The sequence below is a fragment of the Rhinolophus sinicus genome, linkage group LG01 (assembly GCF_036562045.2).
Source record: "Rhinolophus sinicus isolate RSC01 linkage group LG01, ASM3656204v1, whole genome shotgun sequence".
Classification (NCBI taxonomy): Eukaryota; Metazoa; Chordata; class Mammalia; order Chiroptera; family Rhinolophidae; genus Rhinolophus; species Rhinolophus sinicus.
This window is the reverse complement of record NC_133751.1, coordinates 146,781,918-146,804,161: the sequence shown is the minus strand read 5'-3', so window position 1 is coordinate 146,804,161 and position 22,244 is coordinate 146,781,918. Positions and strand designations below refer to the sequence as shown.

General features: G+C 42.5%; 1 protein-coding gene across 3 annotated transcripts in view; it reads right to left on the bottom strand.

The window, feature by feature from the left end:
• TANC1 (tetratricopeptide repeat, ankyrin repeat and coiled-coil containing 1) overlaps nucleotides 1-22,244 on the bottom strand; it is a 217,317-nt gene that overhangs the window by 149,514 nt on the left and 45,559 nt on the right. For 2 of the 3 annotated variants that reach the window (XM_019727214.2, XM_019727215.2), the window contains exon 3: nucleotides 16,108-16,216. The exons of the other annotated variant lie outside the window; for it this stretch is intronic. The gene's annotated coding sequence lies outside the window, so the exon portion shown is untranslated. The remainder of the gene's footprint in view (nucleotides 1-16,107; nucleotides 16,217-22,244) is intronic. 3 annotated transcript variants of the gene reach the window in all.

The following is a 22,244-nucleotide window of genomic DNA, read 5'->3' as shown; positions in this document are numbered from 1 at the left end:
AGGACTAGGAGACTGTGATTTGGGCATCCCAGGGACCTTGTGTCCTATTTTGGGGGAAGCTCAGCTGTTTTCAGGATAGTCACATCTTCTACGTCAGTGGTCTTTAGTAAAGTGAAAGAGGCTATCAGATATCTGCTGTTAAGAATTTTTTTCAGTTTCTGCTTTCCTCCCTAAATAGCAAGTCAAGGGTAACAGCTTATATTTATATTCTATAAAGCTACCCAAACTGTGACCTGGAGAAACTGATTATACCTGAGTGCAAAAGTAAGGAAACACACACACATAAAGGGAACAAAATAAGACTGCTCCCAGTGAGTTAAATTGTGATCAGAGTGGAGATATGCAGACTCACTGGGAGTCCCAATTATCCATGACCCAAAACATGTAACTGAAACTTGATTTTTTTATAAATTTTATTGGGGAATATTGGGGCATAGTGTGTTTCTCCAGGGCCCATCAGCTCCAAGTTGTTGTCCTTCAATCCAGTTGTGGAGGGCGCAGCTCATTGGCCCATGTGGGAATCGAACCAGCAATCCCGCTGTTCAGAGCTCACGCTCCAACCAACCGAGACATCCGGTTGCCCCAAAACTTGATTTTCATCAATGGACCTAAAGACTATGATCATCTGAAGGGGTGTTGGGTCATCAGAAAAAGCACCTATAGTAATAGTTTGGGGGCCAACACTGGCAGTATCGTCCAGAAAAGATTGTCTAGACTATATCTATGTACTTATAGACACACACACCCATATCCAACTCCGGAAATGAACCCATCAGGTTTTTGGAGCCCAGTGCTACGTGTATGTAACTGGCATCACAGAACTATTTTCCCTTGTTCTGATTCTGTTCCCACTGAGGAGCACCGCATAATTTGGCTCCTTGCTTAGCCTAACAACAGTAGGGAGATAGTGTGCTGGTCTAATCAACCCAACACAACTGACTGGCTTGTTGACAAATATGATTCTGGGGATAAATTAATAAACGGATGTTCTGGCTTTAAACAAAAGTTCTCATGGGCTTTGTTAAAGGGAATCACTTAGCCAAGTATCATCCATTTAAGACATGGAGAATATTGGGTTTCTGACTCCAGTTTGAGCACCGAAAGGAAGACGGTAATACGTTCTTGAATGTAAATGCTACCATGAAACAGTCTCGTGAGGGCAGCCAGCAGCCTCTCCCTGAATGACAAGTCTGCATCGTCGTCACACACACACACATCCCTTCCCACAGCAACTTCAACTACTGTCATTTTTTACCCCTAAAAAGGGTGAACGCAGGTCCTACCACAGAAGTGAGCCAAACAGAAATGATACAAACCAGCCTTCCAGACACAGTAATTCAGACCCAACTGATTAAATGATAAGCCCTGAAAAGGAACTGACAGAAGCTATCAAGTTGCTACTAGAAGACCATACATGTGATAAGGAAGTACGTACAGACAAACATTACAAATATTAGCATAACATAAGGTATATTGTTATTTTTCACTTTAAATTATATTATAGACCAACACGCACAGGTATAACTCAAATACTGGCCAAATACCTCAATTTCTGCCCCATAAAACCTAAGACTCTACAACAGCAAGTAGTACAAATATATGGTTGGATTTGAATATTTAAAAATAAGTCTGTGAAAAAGTAGAGAACTTCAGCTATCATTTCTTTATATTATATACTTTTGAGGAAGAGGGTACGACCAGCCTCTAGGCTACAAAAACTGAAATTAACTAATGGGAGAAAATTGCCTATAATGTTCATTTCAAAGAAAATAAAATGTGAGGATGTGACATTATCCTTAGAAGACCAATGATCTGAAGTCATGCAAATGTCCTTATTTTTTCTACTATCATTCAACATCTACATTTCCTAACCACCATTGAGACTTCCTTCTAAAACCCCCAGAAGTTAAATCAACTATCAAGTTTACTTTCACTTCTTGGATTTCTCCTTTAACACAAAGTCTTTGGGGCTAGGCACAGTGTCCCCCAGTTATGTGTTAGAATTCTATGTAGTGATTACAATAGTATAGAAACTATAACAAAAATCGCCCTAGGTAAGACAGATGATTTCAAAACAAGGCAAAAATCTATTTCCGCTGTCAACCAGATGCAGTATCATCACGACGACCTCCTTGTCTGAAATCACAGAGTAACACTAGCATGAAAATTTTCCTCTTCTGGAGTGTGCCATACTGCGTGTTTATACAACTGCAGGTCAAATCTGTGAGCTGAGGGCAGGGACTATGTTTATTCTTTAACAGATACAAACAGAAGCCAGAACACAGGCTTCACATCCACTCTGTTCTCAGTATTTGTTGACAGATTTAACAGCGCTGCAATGAACACAGATGAACGATTTCCTCCAAATCAAGCAATTAACCAACATTTATAGCAGTTTATAAGTTACGAAGAACATTCCTATAAATTCTTACTCACAAGGAATTCAAGTAAACTCAGTTAAATCCACGTGACACCAAGCAATGAAATACAAGGGAGGAAAATGCTGCGTTTTGTAAATCCCTTCATGTCCACAACTGAATTAACCTTAAAATCTCAAGATAATAAAAATCGTATAATCCAGTTATCCAGAATAACTAAACACCCACTTTGTACACACTCCATCTGAAGGAGCTTCTCCCATCAAACCATCCGTCTGACCTCAAAGCAACGTTGTCTCTGAAAGTGCCTCTTTTGTTTTGTCAAAATAAATCAATAATGCTAGAGTAGCAATACTGACAAGTGAAAATACTGGAAACTAAATATTGGAAACATAATTTTTAAGAATTTTTTTCCCCAGAGAAGGGAGAGACATCAAAAACATCCTCAATTTTAGGGGCTCAAAATTTCTTTCTCAACCTTGTAAGGTATAAGACTCATCTAAATAATCACCTTGTCTTCTGTGGGACTAGCTTCAGAACTATTCTTTGCATTAGCAACCTTTAGTGTTTATCAAAAGAAAGGAAATGGGTGGTGGCAGTGGGAGGTTTGAAACAGCCTATAAGATAAATAATATAGAATAGAGCAAATGGGAGAAAACAAAACAGAATAGAGACCGCAAAGGAAACAAAGAGGTCTGCTACAGGGGGCACACTGGTTGTTAGCTGGAAATTCACGGGAAACTGCCTTATAGAAGCTTTCTGAAAGCAAGAGTTATATCTCAACATTCTTTTAGAGATCCCATGAGGCTGGGAAATACCAACCCTTGATGAATACTTGAAATTCCAGGAGGTCGCTCTCACTTTTTTTTCCCCCCTGTAGTAGAAACAACATAGTAATCAAGAGAGCTAGTCCTATAGCCCTGGTCCTGGCGTTGTGACTGGGAACCAGTCATTGAACTTCTCTGGGATTTAGATGCTTTGTCTAGAAAAGCTGGGGGAGAGAGAGGAGAGTGGACTATTGATCAAGCAAACAGAAAGCAACTGTGATAATGAGTAAAGGCTTAGCCTTTGGTTTTGCTTAACTTGCATAGCTGGAAAATATGGTATTATTAGGCTATAATTTATTCCCTAAGACACATAAGCCCAACCATTTGGTCTTCTTTATTCAAACCTCTTCTATAAATTGCACCTCTAAGTCTACTGTTCTTTATAATTAGGTTTGACGTAGGCAAAAAGACTTCAGATTTGAGTAAGAGTTATTTGAAGCATAGTAAATTTACAGTCACAGGTAACGTAAATATAATACAGTTCTGGGCATGAAGTTTGAACTCAAATGTTTAAATTATGATGTACAAAATTAAGTGGAAACTTCCTATTAGATTAAAATCACTTTCAATCTATAGTTAAAATATTCTATAGGAAGATATACGAATTGTTTCAGGACAAGTATCTTTAAAAAATCTGATTCTCCTAAGTTGGTATTTCAAGTTGGTATTTCAAGAAAATGACTATACCTACGTTTGTTTAAAGACGGTCTCATTTTGGTAACTACTTGGCAAAAAGGATATTTCACTTTTGGAGCAAAATACCACAAAGTTACTTCCTTAAGGCTACAAGAGTCTCTTTTGTATAGTGTGAAGGAATTTGTCAGTCCAACTTTTAACACTACCTTCTCCATAAAGCCTTCCTGAGCCGTGGTAGTCAAAAGGGATCTTTAATTCCACATCCCACTTTGTACTGACAATATGGTTACCAATCAAAGTCATAGTGAAAAATGTTGGAATTATACAAATCCCCACGGTACCTAACAATGTACCTTATAAGGTACAACAAACATTAAAGAAATCTCTTTAAAGGAAGGAGCATCAGGGCTGTTATGGAAGGGAAATCAAAATTAATGGCAATTCTCTCCTATGATGGGATTGGACTAATAATTTAAGAATTCTTCTGGCACCAAGTACTAATTCCAAGTTTATGGTCAAAATTATGTGGCTTACACATGATGAACAGCACATGGAATCAAGGCTAGCCAGGAAGGGAGTGAGGTCTTGCGAGGTATGACAGCCAGAGACAACAGGCATGGTATCTCAAAGACATCAAAGAGCAAGCACAGTCGGACCAAGTGAATGAAAAAGTTGAAAATAAGTCTGGTCCTTTTAAATAAACTTCATGTGGAATAATACCAGGCAACGATAAAGCCCACACAAAGACTAATATCATGGTTTGGTAACGCAGAATGGCCTCAAGGGAGTTGTTGGAAGCAAGAAAGTCAAGGAGCTTGATTCTTGGTTGAGGAAAGGTCATTCGGATGCTACTGCAGGAGGCAGGATTAGTTATTAGGCACTGTCCTAATAACTAGTGTTTACTCTATGGCAGGTGAGATGAAAAGTTTTGCGTACACATATAATCTCATTTTACCCTCAAAAATAACCTGAGATAGTTTACTGTTTATTTTTTATAAAGAAGGAAGCAGAGACTTAGATTCTAACAACTTTCTTGAGGTTACACAATTAATAAAGGTAGAGCTGGGCCTTGAACCCAGGGCTGACCTGAAAGCTCAGGCACTGAGAAGCCACTTCCCAAGTCCTCATTGAACTTGGGGGAGTGGAGACAGGGAGGTGACCAGGAGAGCACAGAATGCAAGCCTCAAATACACGGGGGCTTTTGCATGGGAGTGACTGGTTGGTTGTTATGGACCCAGTGAAGGAGACCTGGGAGAAAGCCAACATCAACGCTGGGCCCCGCGGGACCATCAGACAACAGTTCACAGAGAACCACCTAGGGTTTGAAGATGAAGAAGTCTTTGAATGTGGTCCCATCCTCTCTCACAGCTCTGCAGAGGATGTGACGAGGGTCACAGGGTGCCCCCCAGTGTCAGGTTTACAGCAACTGGAGACCCACGTCCCAACCCTCATTATGGCCGTTAGCTCCATAACAACCACGCCCTGATTATAGTCTCTTCTCTTTCCCCTTCTCCTTCCTGTTCAGTTTTCCATTTGTATCATACAATAGAGCTATGATCTCCCACCCGCACTGGCCACCTTTTTGACGTGGAACAACTACAACTCCCTGAATAAAGGTAAGAGGCATTCCATAAACAAAACGACTACGGGCGAGTGATTTTGCCTTTCACAGACTCCTCTAACAGGAATACTGCTCCCTTCCTGCTCAACTGGAAAATATCAGTCGAACCCCTGTCGGTATTATAATTTTAAAGAGGAAACTTTATTTTTTGTTCATAAGATGACTATCATCACAAGAGCAGATAAACCATCACCACAGTTGAAAAAAGAGCCGCTTGGAGGAGTCTATGGCACGGGTGATAGGCTTTTAGTCTGAAAGGAGAAGAGACCTTGAAGACATGCCAGAAAGTCCCAATTTTCAAAAAGTGTTAAAAGGCACTCCATCAATCAATGCCAGCTGAATGAAGTCTGGTATTATAAATCTAAAAAAATTAAATTTTTTAAATTACACTGCATCTGGACTCGAAGTGAAAAAGGTCAGACAACTTCAAAGATGCCCGGTGAAAGGCAGCTATTCATTACAGAAAGATCTCTTGCTTATGTAGCTGACAGATGGAGCTTTCACTTAAAGCCCCAGAATATAAGACATTAAAACCTTTCCTCCACTTCTGTCAGTGACTTGCTATGATGCTCTGAACAAGGTTATAACCTCCCCAGGTCCTACTTTCATTAGGACCGGAGTTCTCAGTACTGATGTAGTTTTTTGTTTTTTATTTTAAAAAAACAAAAAACTCCCTCCAGGTGATTTTAATGTGCAGGCAGCGACACTTAACTTACCACTAACTATATTCTAGGTGCTGCTCTCAGCACTTAGCATCTAGTCATTTAATCCCCAAATCTATCCTCTACAGAAGGTCTAGATATAAGTATCTCCATTCTACAAAGGTACAGAGAGGCTAGTGACAGGCCCAGGGTCACACAGCTCACAGGGGCTGAGCTGGGGTGCCCATCCAGCCAGTCTGGCTCCAGAGCGTGACCAGGCAATCCCTACCCTATGCCTCCTTTTTTGGATATAAGTGAGAGAGACTAGCTGTCAGGGGCCTCATGAGGTAGATGGACATGGACACACAAGGACGGACACACAGGGACACACACACACACACACACCTCCACTCCCAGAGCAGCATGCCATGCCTCAAACCTATCCTTAAAAAGAGAATTTACTTCTATTGAGAGACACCTACTCTCTATTCCCACAAGTTCTGCTAGACATCCAAATTGTCAGAGTTATTTCAAACTATAGTACTGTCAATGTGTGTAACGTGGAGGCATCATGCAACAAAAATACATGCTAAAATGAGCACGCACTTAAATTCATAAGCTCACTAGGGGAGAAACTGGGAGGTGGCCCATATTGCCAGTGGGTAAGATTATTTGGGGCAAAGACCTCTGTGTTATCTGGGCAATGCGTCCCTTATTCCTAACACTTACCAAAAAGGTAAGAATTATGTGAAAGAGGGACGCAAAAAATGAACTGCATGAAACCTGTTAAAAGGTGACGGGACGAGGTAAAGAATGGCCTGAGGACAGACTTTTTTCTCTGGGCAGTTTTACACAGTCCAATAGACGTAATAAGGTTTTAGCCTTGAGCATAAAGTTCTCCAGATAAATTAGGGTATGCCTGCAGTGGAGAGCTGAATCCAATCCACACAAGCCATGCAGCATCTCTCCTCCCATCGCTAAAGCAAATATAACACATGCATCACTGGGCTCTTATCTGAAATTTGTAAGGGAAACCATTCTCGGCCATACACATTTGGCTGCAGTAAGCCGTCTTAAAGGGGCCCGACACAGCGGCCTGTGAGAAAGATCACGTGGGAAGGAGCAATGGCTTTATTTTTTAATTCACTGCAATAGCCCCCAATAGCTCTAGATGATAAAAGTCAAGGATAAGTCATACCAGGAAACAAAAACTAAATATGTTAAGACTTTTTTTTTTTTTTTTTTAATGTTAACAAACCCAGTCTCAAAGCACAAGGGTGGGGCCATCCAAGGCAGGATTTTGTGACCTTTTAAGTGCCATGAACCACTTCAGCCATCTACACCCTTTAACCAGAATGTTTTGAATGATTTTGACATTGAAAATACGATTACAAGGAAGTTGGTTGGCTCAGTGGTGACTTTACACTTCAAGTCATAATACCAAGGTCGACGGTTTGATTCCCACATGGGCCAACGAGAAGCAATGGCTTGAGCTTGGACCTGAGCCTCCAGTGGGAGGCCAGTTTGCATCATGGTTAGAGCACAGTGCTCATAATAACAAGGTCGCAGATTCAATTCCCACATGGGCCAGTGAGCTGAGCCTTCCACAACTAGACTGAAAACAACTTGACTTGGAGCTGATGGGTCCTGGAAAAACACTGTTCCCCAGTATTCCCCAATTAAAAAAAAAAAAATACGATTACAAGGAAAATCAGTTATAATGAAACGCAGATATCAAAATATTTAAAAAGCAAATCTGTGGTAATATTAATGTGTGCTTAAGGCATAAAATACAAGACACAGCTGCAGTTCTTACAGCTACTGTAGTTCTCTAAGCAGTGATGGGCACAAATGACAGTTTAAACTATCTCCAACAACCTGATTCAAAAATCTGTAATTTCTATGTGCCAAAGCCACAGGTGCTAATGATACACCTGGTTTGTGGCCCACTGTCATGATTGGAGGAAAGGCCACATTTTGGTTAGAGATTAGTGCAAGTAAGGATGTCAAACTTATTTCCACCCATCCCAGTTCACAGAAGTCCTGAAGTCCATCCAGTGACCCAGGGGTGAGGGACCCTGACCAGAGAATCAGGGTCAGACTCAGTGGAACAATTACTCAGAGTTGCCAAGAGCCATAATAGCTCACGTGCTTCTAGAGAAACAGCAGCTCAGTTTTATCCCCCTCACAGAACCACTGAAATTCAGAAAACTAAACAGCAATTTACTGATTGGCAAACATTAGCAGGATTGGGTATGCCCCATATGCACCGCTCCTGGCAAGTCCCATTTTCAGAGTAGTCTGTGAAAGTTCTATTTATCAAGTAAGTCCATCACCGCCAAATGACAAACTCACCCACAATAACCAACCTGGCATGGAAGGAGAAAGGCCTGTGGCAATGTACAGTGTGGGACAATATATAAAAACAAGAAAGCCAGGCTGACTACTTGACACAAGTCTATTTTATATTGGTTTTGTTGCTTTCTTGGATGCTCTCCTTATGCTTTTTAAAAGCATTTAAGATCCAACAAGTATAGTCTTCCAGTAAACTGGATCTGGCTTCCTAGCAAGGGCAGGACCCAAGGCTTGGCCTTCCCCACCCCCACTGTCTCACAGAGTCAGGCCGTTCCCCAGTTGTGTGCCCTAAATCAGGGGATGCCTGTATAAAAATAAATATAATTCAGAGTCCAAAATACATGAACATACATTGGGCCATTGCCAATTTCTCATGGATCGTGGATAACTGAGACGGTTTTTGTTTTCATGGTTAGGACCTACGACAGCTGCAAGAGCATAAGACTTTTTCTGGGCTAATAAAATTACCTACGTCTGGCTCCCTGTTTCAGCTGTGGCAACAGCTACACTTCCCAGGAAGATGCAAGCCTTGTGTAGCTCTAGAAGAGCTGGGATAGTAGGTCTGAGCTAAACTGGAGGCATTCAAACCGACCCAAAAGCAAAACACACTTTGGCTACATTTTGAGTTACAGAGGAATTCCTACGCATGAAGATTACAAATGTCATTTATAGGAGTCCCAATGAAACTTTAATCAAACTCAAAGTTCAAGCTTTACACTTCAAGTCATGTGACACGCTATGTACGAACATCTGATTTTTTTTCTTCTCTAAAACCCAGTGAAATGTTCAATTAAAGCCCTTAGTAGCTCTGCAGTGAAACCTTTGATCATGGATTCTGTCACCACTTCTTTTAATACACAGAGACAGGATGAAACATAGCTCAGACCTAAGGAACAAAATCAGTACTGTGAAGTGGCACAGAAACCACACATGAACGTACGTATGCACACAGGTCACTTTTCTTCCAAGTTGCAGGGAGGGGAGCCGAGTTTCAGAAGCTACAGTCTCTAAACTGAGAAGGTTCTTCACACATGTACATGTAGCACAGATACAAAGTTATTTCCTAAATAGAAGTGTGTGGTCCAAACAGTCCAATTAAAACCCAGCAGAAAACAGGAACACATGTTTCTTGAATGACTTTGAATCCAAGACAGTGGATGAGAAATTGTTCTCGATATAATGAAGATGTTGCACAGATGTACTGAGTTTTTATGGTCTCACTGAAACATCTTTCTCGTACAGGAAAATATGTGAGTCTGCAACAAAGCTGGATATAAAATAACTTTTTAAATATCTGGTCCTTGTTTTTATGCAGTCAAACTTCCCAAGCCAACTCCCTTATGCCTTCTCACAAACCTAATAAAGCCCATATTTCAATGTACTGAAAATTCACTGAAAACCACAAATCCATTCATCTTCAACTCAGAGTTATATTATGACTTCTGATAATTACCTCCTCTTAATAATACTGTAAATCTGTGTCAAAGAGAAAACTTTTACTCTACAAGTCCAACAAACCACCATGAAAATAAGAGCAAAGCACACATGTACCCAGTGGCAGGCTCTGCTAAGTTTGTCACTGGGAAGTATCTTGTTTAGTCCTCACAAAGAGGAGGTAGGAACCATAATTGTCCTGGTTGACAGATGAAGAAATTGATACTTGGAGAAACTCAGCAGCCTGCCCCAAGCACATCTTCACTCTGACCACAGCACTCCACTTCCTGTCTTGGAGGAAAGACACACTAGAACCCTTCTGTTCGCACACTAAGTCTTGGATCTCAAGGTTAAATGATGGCCGAGAACAGCCTCTATGGCACAAGCATGAGGCCTAAAGACAGCTTTATGACAAAGCTCCAACGTGATGGTGATAATTTGGTTCTATCTAAAATGGTATCATCATGTATTCTTAAACACTGATACTTATCCTTCTGAAAGAGAAACTGGATGCCACAATCCCAAATATCCAATTCCAAAACAACCAATCTTAGCTCTCTTTTTCTCTGCACTGTTTTCCTCAGATAAACAATCTGAAAACTACATTTTCCACCGCCACCACCATGAGGGTGGCTCACAAATCTGTTTCCCCCACTGTGTTACCTCTGCTGACATCAACACCAGCAGCACAAACTCAGTATGTCCAAAACTAAACTCATCTTCCTCTTCCTCTACCGTCAAAGCCTACTCACCAGCCTGCGTTCCAGGTTCCTACTGACAAGTATCACCCCTTTTCATCCACCAGACTCTGCCTCCTCACGGCTTCCTTGTCCGATCAAATTACGGAGTCTCAGCAGTTTGACCTCCGCTTCACGCCCTCCACCACCCTGGGGAGCACAGCACTACCCCACTGACCTACCCTCAAAGCCTGCAGCTCGACTTCTCTAACTTAAGGCCTAGTAGAGTGCGTAGGGCCTGGTAAGCCACCCCGGGGCTGGGCCCCATCCACAGCATGTCTCATTTGTAGGTCTGGGATGAGGCTGAGCCTTTATGGTTCTAACGAGTCCCAGCTGATGATGATGCTGTGCCTTAGGGACCATCCTCCTAAGAACCATGGCTTTAGACTCTCCTCCCTTCCTTTCCATCTCACTTCTTCCTGAATCTTTTCTTCACAGATCAGTTTAAGCCTTTTTAAAATCAGAGAAGTTAGGCTTCTGGTAACTGAATCTGGGCAGTAAAAGCTACTCCTCACCAAGGATTGACTATGCTTCAGGGACATTATCTGTCACGTTGCAGTTAAAACCACCCACAAAATACATGGCATTGCCCCAAACTTATAGGGCAATTTTGTAAAAAATTGAGACTTAGAAAGGGTAAACGATTTCTAAATTCCACAATGACAAAGTGGTTTTACATACTCATTAAAGGGGACCCTCTCCTCAGAAAAATTTTGTTACCAAAATATAACGGGAAAGGGAGAACTATGAAGAAAAACAAACAGCGCTTTCTTTTCAGGATAAGCAAAATGAGAGGTCTATGAGGAAACAAAACACACAGTAATCTGTGCCACTATTTAGGGTTCCTTTCAGTACAGCATAAAACGTAGCCAAACCCACCCTCCCAAGATCAATTTAACAGCATAAAGAAAACTTCAGTAGACTCTGCTTTCATTCACCTGCCTATACTTAAATATGAACTACCTGGTTTTGTAAATCATAGCCTTATCCATTCTAAAATAGTTATGCTCAGAACGAATAAAAATTAGATCTTTTACTATGTATACACGTACTATACTTATTAACAAGGTCTTTACTTGAAAGAGCCTTCTGTCTTTATTATTGCCGACACATGTATGACTCAATCGACATGATCAGACATCCAGAAGAGTTTATACTTTCTCACGCTGTCATTTATAAACAAAAAAGACAGACTCATCCACGCCGGCCAATTATCGACTTCCACAACTAAAAAGAACTTCTCAAAAATGCCCTTGAATTTTAAAGTACTTTCTCTCATGTCACTCTATCTGATTCGCATAAAAAAACCACGCGAGGACTTGCAGCGTGATCCCACTGTCCTCATCTCAGGCCACCCAGCTAATGCTCAGCTAACAGAAGAATCAGGGATTGAATCCGGATGAAGCCACCGAAGACAAGGACCGTGGTTTTGCCATTAAAAGTCTTGTCTTTAGCACCTATTATGTAAGAAAAAATATGTATCATAACACATACATATAATAAACAATACCCAGTTTCCTGCCTTCAACAAAGTCAGGCTACTCACCAAAAGTTAAAGCAGAGTTGCAGCGTTACAGGACCAGAGCAAGACCGAGTGACACAATGGCAAAGACTCTGGAGTCATGCAGACCAACCCATAGATTTAAAATCCCCAAATCCTAACCCCACTGTGAGCCTGAGACTGTAACTTCATTTCTAGGAACCTTAGGTTCCTATTTATAACAGAGATGATCTACCACAGAATAGCTGTGAAAATTAGAAATAACGCATGACAAGTAGCTAGGACTATGCCTAGCATCAAATGTGTATTACGTAATGGTCGTAACTGTCTCATTATTGTATCTGCTTATTTAAGCCCAAGTACAGATTTTTTTTTATTTAAACTTTTTTTATTACATTAGTTTCAGGTGTACAAAACAACATAATGATTAGATATTTACATCCCTCACAAAGTGATAAGCTCCCCCCCGCCGAAGGCTACTACCCCTGACATCGTATATAGCGGTTACAATACCATTGACTATATTCCCTATGCTGTACTTTATATCCTGTGACCACATAAACACACCGGGGGTGCCAAAAAAATGTACACAAGTGGACACTTTGGTCAACGTTGCTCAAGCAGTAGTTCGCCGTAATCAGAAGTGTTTGGACGCCAGTGGTAACCACTTTGAGCAGCTCTTGTGATTGCAGAAGTCAAACGTGACTTGTATTCATCTTCTGTTATCGGTATAGATTATTACAATTTTAATACAGTTTTCCTTTCTTAAAATGTGTGTGTATATATACATATATATATATATATATATATATATATATATATATATATATATATATATTTGGCACCCTCTGTATATACACATATATATTTACTTATAGTTCACGTTCAATATTATTCTACATCAGCATCAGGTGTACAGCGCAGTGGTCAGGCGCACCCACATAATCTATGAAGTGATCCCCTGGTAAGTCCAGTGCCCATCTGGCACCCTACACGATCTTTATAACATTATTGATTACATTACCCATACTGTATTTCACATCCCCATGACTACCAGTTTGCCAAGTACAACTTTTAAAGCCCATAATAATGAAATGTCCATAGAATGGCCTCTTCCTTTTTTATTTAGGACTTTAAAATGAAAGGATTTCATTGCCAATTAAAATATGGGCCTGACTGAGGGAGCATGAAGGATGAATCACACTTCCGGCTTGAATTGTGCCAATGACCAAAATGGGAACGCAGACAGAGCCTGGGGGTGAGAGGATGTGAGTGGGGGGAGGGGGGAAGGAATGGAGGCAATAATTAGGAGGGACATGAATTCAGTTTGGATATCCCAAGTGAAAAGTACATATGAGTCATCCAAGTAGAAATGCCCAAAAGATTGAGATGAGGGTGAACTCAGAGACTTGAGGGCCATTACATGTGGGTGGTAGCTGAAGTCATGGAAGTACTGAGGTCCCCCCAAAATGCTGAGCAGACTAAAAGAAAACCACCAAGGATGAAAGCCCAGGGAACAGGGACATTTAAGGGCAGACACAGCAGGATCTAGAAAGAAATGAAAGGAGGAAAAGAAAAGCAGTCAAGAATGTTGCAAAGGAACCCAGAGGAGAAAGTTGCAAATGAAGAGTGGACAGCAGTATCTAGTTGTACAGGAAAGTCATGTCAGGAGTCCTATCATGGGCCATTTGTGACCTTAACAAGAGCAGTTTCTGTGAAGTTGAGGCGATGAAATCCAGATGATAGGTCATCTGTAAGGTCCCTCCTAAACAGTAAATTATTTCAAAACAGAAGCGCCCCATTCCCCATCAAACCCATCAAATTCATAAAACCTCAAATAGCAAGGTTTTCTTTCATAGAAAGGGAATTGCAAAAGAGGCGTAGTTAAAAATCACAAAAACTGTTTAAAATGATCTTTCCTTTTAAGCTCCTAGCTACTTCCTGACGTTGGTCCCAGGGAAGGAGAAAAGAAAAATTGGCTAATTCTCTGCCATCCAAAAACTGGAGGAGGAAAAAAAAACGTGTAACTTACTAAATAAATTTCCTGTCCAATAAATCTCCAAGGGCAATACACTTAAATTGCTAGTTCAATGTTACTTTGAGAAATGTGTTACCACAGGACGAAAGGCTTTGGTTTAGATATGCAAATCTCTGCATACTTAGGTAAAATTCCATTTAAGCAGATTCCCACCTGGATTTCTAAATAAACCTAAGCTCTTGTTAAATTTAGTAAACTGTTCTTCAATGTCATTTTCCTCGTTCCTTGTATACTTAACAACCATAGAAAGTGTTGTCACAGGCAATTTTAAAGTTATAAAATGGTCCTGCGATGCAAATTATGGCACAGCAAGGGAATGTTTGGGTTGGCAGTATAAACTGGTTAAACTAGTTAGGAGAGTTCAAAAATAATTCTCCCCAAACATCTGCTCAGGCTGAGAAAGAGTTTTTGTTTTTAAGTCTACTCCACATACAAATATGTTTCAAGAAGTTACACACCATCGCCCTTGGAGGAGCTTTAAAAAGAAACAAACCTATACTGCAAAGGCTCTTTCCCTATGCCCGAAAGTCTCGTTCAGCCCACCTGGGTGAGTCTCGGTATCCTAATTTTTAAAGCTTCATGGGCGATTCTGATCTGCACTGCCCTGACATGCTCTTGTTGAGAAGTTCTGCTTTTAAAAGGATCCCCCCAACATTTCGGGGTCATGAACAAGCTCATCGTCTTCACAGATGAGCAAGACACGGCAGGAAGGGTTGAGTGCAGAATATGAAAGCCTGCTAGCCAGCCGCCCCGCACAGACGGCAAGTACACCTGCACATCACATGGACGTTTCAAGAGTTCACAAAGGTTTGGAAGCAGATTTAACCTTGGTCCCCATCTCCTATGGAGGAGCATTTCCAACACCCCCAGAGAAGGGCTCAATGGCAGAGTCTTCAGCACCCCCAGTCAGCCATTCTGTCCAGGACCTCCGGGGGACTGCTGCTCCATCCACTGCCTCAACTGTGAGCAGCTGAGCCTCAGCAAGAGCCGTGCCCCAGCTGTGCTCACTTCAGATGGGACTGGCGACTCCAGTCGAGCCAATGCTCTCTCTCAAAGAAAACGGGACTATTTGAGTCCTACTACATGCTACACAGTGGAGGTAAGGAATGCAAATAAAAAGACAAAACAAAAATCGCAACCCATCAAGAGTCTCTGGCCTCACGAAACCCCTTGAAGTAGGTCTTTTTGTTTCACAGTTTACATGTAGGATGACAGCACAGCAAAACCATAATACAGGAGCAGTTCAACAACTTTTCCTAAAGTTCCTAAAGCCACACAACTAGAAAACCCTCCTTGAAACCTGGTGGAAGGGAACAACACAACTCAGAATAAGTTGACAAGACAGCGTGCAGGATATACAGGAGACAGAACCTAAGACACTTGTAACTGGTGTGACCCTACAACACCAATCTAGGAAGAGTCATTGGATAAGGCAGGCTGTAAACATCACCTTGTTTGTCTCCTGGCTTGTGATTAAACTTCACAAAGTTTTTCACGGGGAATGGGGAACAAGAGAATGACAATGGTAAAGAACACACAGCCAGTCTGACATTATTAAAAATCTGCAAAGTTTTTATCACTTGTACCTCTATGTATGCAAACTGTAAAGCAAAATATTAAGGCATTTACTCAAATTAAATGCTTTCCATGGAAAAGTACTGTGCCAGACACTATAAAAAGAGCAAAATACCCTGAAGTGGGAACAATTAAGTAAAATCAGAAAAGGTTTGAAAGAATGTACTGAAGCATCCATACTATTAAAAGAGTTTTAACATAGTAATTTAGACACTTGAGTTCTTAAAAAAAATGATCCTTAAATTTGTTTCAATAAAAACCTGATTTATCTTTGAAGCCCTCAAATTTTTCAGAAAATAGCATATCTTGGAAAACTTGGTCTGTCTGAGTACAGATTCTCCCTCACCTCAGAGGTCTCACTTACCTCGCCTCACCCCAGACTCCACTTGCTTGCAACAGAGAGGGGTTGTGTCACTGGGGAGCACCAGGCAAGTTCCTCTGAACAAGCCAACCACAGAAAGCTGGAAGGCAAACTAGAAAAAAAGAAAACCTGTCAGTACACTCACACAGTGAGACAAGAAGCACCGAGTTTTCTAAAACCAGTTACAAGCTCCCTAAAAATCCCAACGAAGCCATGATGGAGAGGAAAGACATCAGCATACATGTACATACTCTCACCCCAGGGAAAAGCAGGGTGACCGGGAGGCAAACCTGAGAGAACTCATTTCTTCTGATACCTTCTGTTCAAGCTGCCCAGGGTCGTTTACCAAAAGCCCCTTATCTTGAGCAAGGTCCTACGTCCCATTTACCTCCTCCACTATCTCAGGTTTTCTCCAAGTGATGCTAATGGCTTTGCAGCCCAATACACAATGAAATGTTTCAAAGGTTTAAGATAAGAAGCCAAGAACCTCTCTAAAACCCTTAGGGTTCTGAAGTTCTCCTAGATACCTCATTCCCTATTTCCTGCCTCAGTCCTCACTGGTCCCAGCTCTCTCACCATTTCTGAACACATTGCCCAGTTTCACACTTTTGCTCTCCCTGTTCCCTCATCCTGAAACACCTCTCTCCCACTGTAGAAATTAGTCACCCTCCATGCACAGCTCCAGTATCACCTGTATGGGCCGCCCCACCCCCACAGCATCTCGCCTGTCCTTACTGTGCATGCAGAACACTTTGCTGGTACCTGTATTCTAGCATTGGCTTCCTTCTGCCTTGACCTTCCCTTCTACCAGTTTCTCAAGGGCTGGTCTCACCTGCCGTCTCCTACACCACCCTCCTGCTCTTATCAGAAGTAGAGGCAGATGCTCGGTGCGTGCTTATTGACTGAAGGATTCCAACAAGAGGTTTCCCATCACTGACTCAGTCTGTGTCCCTGGGAAACATTCTTTTCACTGCTACACCGATCCGAGAAAAATGTTCTTTTTCGAGGGTGCTATCTATGCTCAAACATACAGACAACCAGGCTCTTACCCAAGTCAATTCCTTGCTGCCAGCAACACTGCTGGACTTCACTGACAAAAAGGACAAAAACATGGATAGTCATGTTTGGGCCAACCAAATCCCCTCAGCAGGACAGCGGAGCACCAGTAGGTTTATGCACGCAAAGGCTGGGGGGAGGCCGTTTCTCCCTTTTAAGTCTGTTTACTGAGGAGCTCTAGAAAACAGGCTCCCCTTACCCACCAGGATTACTAAGACGAGAACAAAGTGCAGGAGCTTTTCTCTGGCAGGAAACCAGGTGATGCAGGGGACAGGTTCCGTCTTCCCCTCAATTCATAGACAGCTGAGTTCTCACTCACGCAGAATGCAGAGAAGAAAGTGACACGGACCAGGTGGTCACTTTGTGTCACCTCCTCAAAAAGACCTCATGTCATGTTCAGCAACCTCATGTCATGTTCAGCAACAAATGCTGCCCAGGCTTCTGAGCACCCCAGCTCCTTCCTTCACCAGCTTGCTGACCTCACTGGGTAGCATGTAAGCATTCACTGCAGGACAGCACCACCTGGTGAACAGTAGCTCAAATATCTGAGGCATCCTCCTAGTATCCGCTCACAAAAAGGACCACCTGCCACTTTACAGAGGACTTGGGCCTCTGGGGAGGGAATCCATCTCACAGCTGCTACAAGTACTACAGCCAAGCTCTTTTCATAAAGCACACCTCAGCAGAAAAGGCAGGCTTCTCATCTGTCCCAACCACAACCGACAGACAATATAAAACAGTCACCATCACAACCCGCAACATGCCGCTGTCAGGCAGAGCCTCTGCCCAGAGGACCCACATGTGTGCCCTGAAAAGCAGATCTGTAACAGGTTATGCACACACATACTTTCTCTTCTCCACCTACAGCAACCCATTGGTTACACTACTTCTGTAAGGGCAAGGGGGAAAGTCCTCTCTGAGTTGAAGACTCCAAAAGCACCACTATAAATTACAGAGTTCCCAAGGGGAGGTGGCTTCCTGAGAGAAGAAGGACTGTCCCTACAGCCTGTTTTTGTGGTGATGAGATCACAGAGTTTAGATTCTGTATTTGGTCCTACATGGGTTTTAAGGGCCATATCCAGTAATTACAGGAAGGAAAAAGGGAGGTCAACAGGACCAGAGAAACTCTGAGTGGTGTTTGAGAAGTTACTTATAACTACAGTTAGATCACTCACTGACCAGACTCAGAAGAGAAACTACACACCGAGTTTTCGGGTTTTTTTGTCCTTCAGAATGAATTGGTAATTAGCAAAAAGATGGAATTTTTTACTTTTTGGCATTCCTCTGTTCAAAGGCCTTTTCAATGCACAATCAAAAGCTTGGGCCCTAGAAAGTTTTGAAAAAGAAGCATTACGCCACAAAATATTCTCACGTAAAACGCAAAGGATGACAAAACATATTTGCCGAAGGAATTTTTATGGGACCTAAACACAGGAGTTTAGAGACTAGCAGAATAACCATCAATTGCCCATCACTAGCTTTTTATTTTCAGATCTAATTTCCAATTGGCTTTAAAAAAATAAACATTAAAATGCTTTTGAGAAGAATTATTCAGGTTTCCCTCAACAGAGGCTTCAAAGTTGTTTATCCAACAGAAGTTAAGAATTCACACACACACACAAAAAAAATTTCTCTCTCAAGTAGCCTCGTAAAAATTTAGCTTGGGCCTCCTCAGATGACAAAACAAAGACTGCTGTATGCATTCATGAACCGATGAGACCATGGATTTCATGAGACAGTCCATCTCCTGCGGGTATGCAGGGCTCTGCAGCACTGAGTAAGGCTCTACTAGAAAGCGAGGCCCAGAGGTTCTGAGGCAGCATGATGAGGCCACTCCGTCCCAATGGGCTGCATCTGAGAGTTCAGTTCGTGAGGAGGCTCCGCTCACCTTCCACTCTGACGACAGAGTGGAAAACAATACCACAGAAACCCTAAAGCAAATAAAAGAAAGCTCCAGTTTTCGCTTTGTTTCATTTTGAATGCTGGTGCTTATAGAAAGCAGGCTTGAACAAAGGAGGAAAACAGGGAGAAGGAGAACTCCCTGTCTCCCTGTGGGGATCCAGCCTGCATCTGAGACCTGAGTGGCCAAAGGGCATTATTTAAAAATACCTATTTCTATCTCAAATCTTGCGGTTTCCTTGAGACAGGTGTTCTGTTACATCTATCGAGTACACTGAGGTCATTTTTGATCCTCACCACCCCCCAGAATCTCCTAGAGGGCTTTAAAAATTCTGATGCCCCGAAGACTTAAAATCTCTGGGGACGAGGCCCAAATGTTGGTACTTTTTAAAGCTGACCAGCTGATTCAAATGCATAGGCAGGACTGCAGACCACTACCCCTGACCTATTCCCAGGGTCTCTTCTTTCATCTGGAGGTGGATATTTATGCCTGAAAGAGGGGTGGGAGGCAAAAGACAAATGGAAGGGAGGAGAGCTGGAGGAATTTGAAGTGAGGAACAACTTATCGGTGATGATCACTGGGTGGGTGCAGGGTGTGGAGGCACCGTACCCTCCCCTGAGGGAAAAGACAGGCATGGGGACAGCCTGGGTCTTTCCTTCAATAAGCCCTGAATGGCTCCTGTCATCGAGTTGGCACGAGGTCACAATTCAAAGCTCATCTGTAAAGAACATTCCTATGTCAAATATTTACAATGTGAGAAGTGCTCTAATATGATGGCTTAAACACATGAAGAAACTACTCAACTGTATTTACCACTATGATTTCTCCAGGTTCTTCTAATAACAGTACTAACCATATTTTCTTGCTCAGTAAATCGGACAATGCACACACTCCCTATAGGATTTCTGCCTGGAGTTACAATGCCCAAAGAACAGAGCTTTCCTAGGCATAAAACCGGCTGGTTCATAGGAGGGCTGAACCCAAACTTGATTTCAATTAGCATCATGATGTTCTCAGATGTGATAGCGACTGGAAACGAAAGAGAAGCAGCAGACCTGGATGAAGGGTGAGGACTGCAAAAACACCATCTCCAGCTGAGGAGCTAATTCTGTTCTCACTTCCACTGTTCTTTAATTCTTAGAGTGACCTGCTCTCTGCCTGTTCTGTAATAATGACAAAAATCAGGCTTGGATGCCTCTTTCCAATTTCTGTCTCTCATGGGGGAGTTAATCAGCTTTGCCTTATTCATCCTTTGTCATCTGTACCAGAATGACCCGGGCCATTCCTGGACACCAGTCACAACTAAATAAGAAGGGAATCGTAACATCTGGAGTAGAACCCAAGAGTCTGCATTTTAATCAACCACAGAGACACAACAGTTTGTGAACGAGTCACAAGCTCTCACGGATTCTGCCTTTGAAAGGGTTTATCAGACGTGCTGCTAAGTCTCTCCACAACCTCTGCCACTTCCTATCTGGGGTTTCATCACCGCACCCTCCTCCTTGGTCTCCCAATGTGTCTGGTCTCTCCAACGTATACTGCATGGCCACCCACTCAAGTACCACTTGGATCCCAGCACTGCTAGCTCCACGTTCCTGACCCAAGTCACTCTTCTCTGAACTCATACCCGATGCAAAACCTCTACTACATTTCAGCTGAGGGATTCAGGTCTGTTTGTTTTCTCTCCCAACTGAACGTTAAGCTCCTTGAAGGCAGGGCCCACATCATCCCGCTGGATCTTTCACAGGGCTCCGTACATCTCAGGTTTCAAGAACAGTGAGTGGCTGACTGACAAACCAGGTTTTCTTTCATTCACCTTCTTCTCATTTTCTCTGAGAAAATTTTCATTCTCTCTTTTCTATAACAAACCTGGCAAGGACGGGAAAGATTTAATAGTAGTGGGGGAGAGGAGAAAGACTGAAGTCATAAGCCAGCAACCTCAACTATCCAGTAAACAGATTGAAACCAAATTTATTTAGCCTTTCCAGCTGCCAAAATCGAGACTAAATTCACAGTTCAGAAGAGAACTTCCCAACCTCTCCCATCTCTATCCAACACCTCTTTCCCAGGCCCCAATCTGAGAACTATTTTACCCAAACTTTAGATACAGTGCTAACAGGAGGGAAATATTTGTTTTCCCAGGTCACCATAAATTAAGAGGGTGGAGAACAACTGCTAGATCAAGATACAATGACAGACCAGAGAAGCTACGTATGACTGACAGGAGACAACTTATAAATCCCAAACAGTAGGTTACAGGCTTTTAGAGTTTAAATAGCATTTCAATCCCCCAAAGTGTCCGAGAACACCAAAACAAAGCATTCCAAAGCACCATTAGTGGCTCTGAGATTACCCAGGGCACGAAGAAAACGTTATTACACTTTCAGTGGCCCTCCAGCCACTACATCTGGCGGAGAAGATGCCCATATGTCCAAACCAACCTCAGTCCCTAAGACCCAAGTTCTCAAAAAAAAAGGAATGGGCACTGCATCCAACTGCAATGTCGTCATGCAGGGTCTCTGATCCCGCTCCCCACATAAAAACGCAGGATATGGTGAGGCCAAAAAGGAACACCCACGGAGCCATAGATAGGGGAGTCATACCGCTATATTCTCGCTGGCGGCTGGGTTGGAGACGTAGGAAGCAGGAGCCACATGATCCGCAACCTCCCGTCAGCTTTTCTACCAACCAACCCCACTTGCTAACTGCAATCCGCGCTTGCTAGCTCAGCCACGGCAGTTATATCAGGGGCTAATGGCTAACTGGTTACAGCTGATGGCCAACTAGTCACAGCTGATGGCTATCTACTACCCGAGCCAGCACCTTTCCACGTGAGGCCGAGAGCCTGGAAACTGCTCTCTGGGACTCTGTCCCCACAAATGTACTGTCTCTCTGTGGTCTCCAATAGCCCTGAACACAGGGACAGACTTTCAAAGGCAGGCAAACAACCCTCAGCATTGCCATTCTGACAAGGAACCTCCATCTAGCTACTCTCAACTCGCCACAGACTCATCGCTTCCCATCGACCTTTTCTTGTGGTATTTGTGAGTAAAGTTCCTCATCAGATTAGAAACTTCCCTGAGCAGAGGGACTGCATCTTTGTATGGACACCATGCCCCCATCTCCACATGTCGCAGCTAATGCCTGGAGACCCTCTGCCAGCTCAATCTGTCTGGAAGCCCTA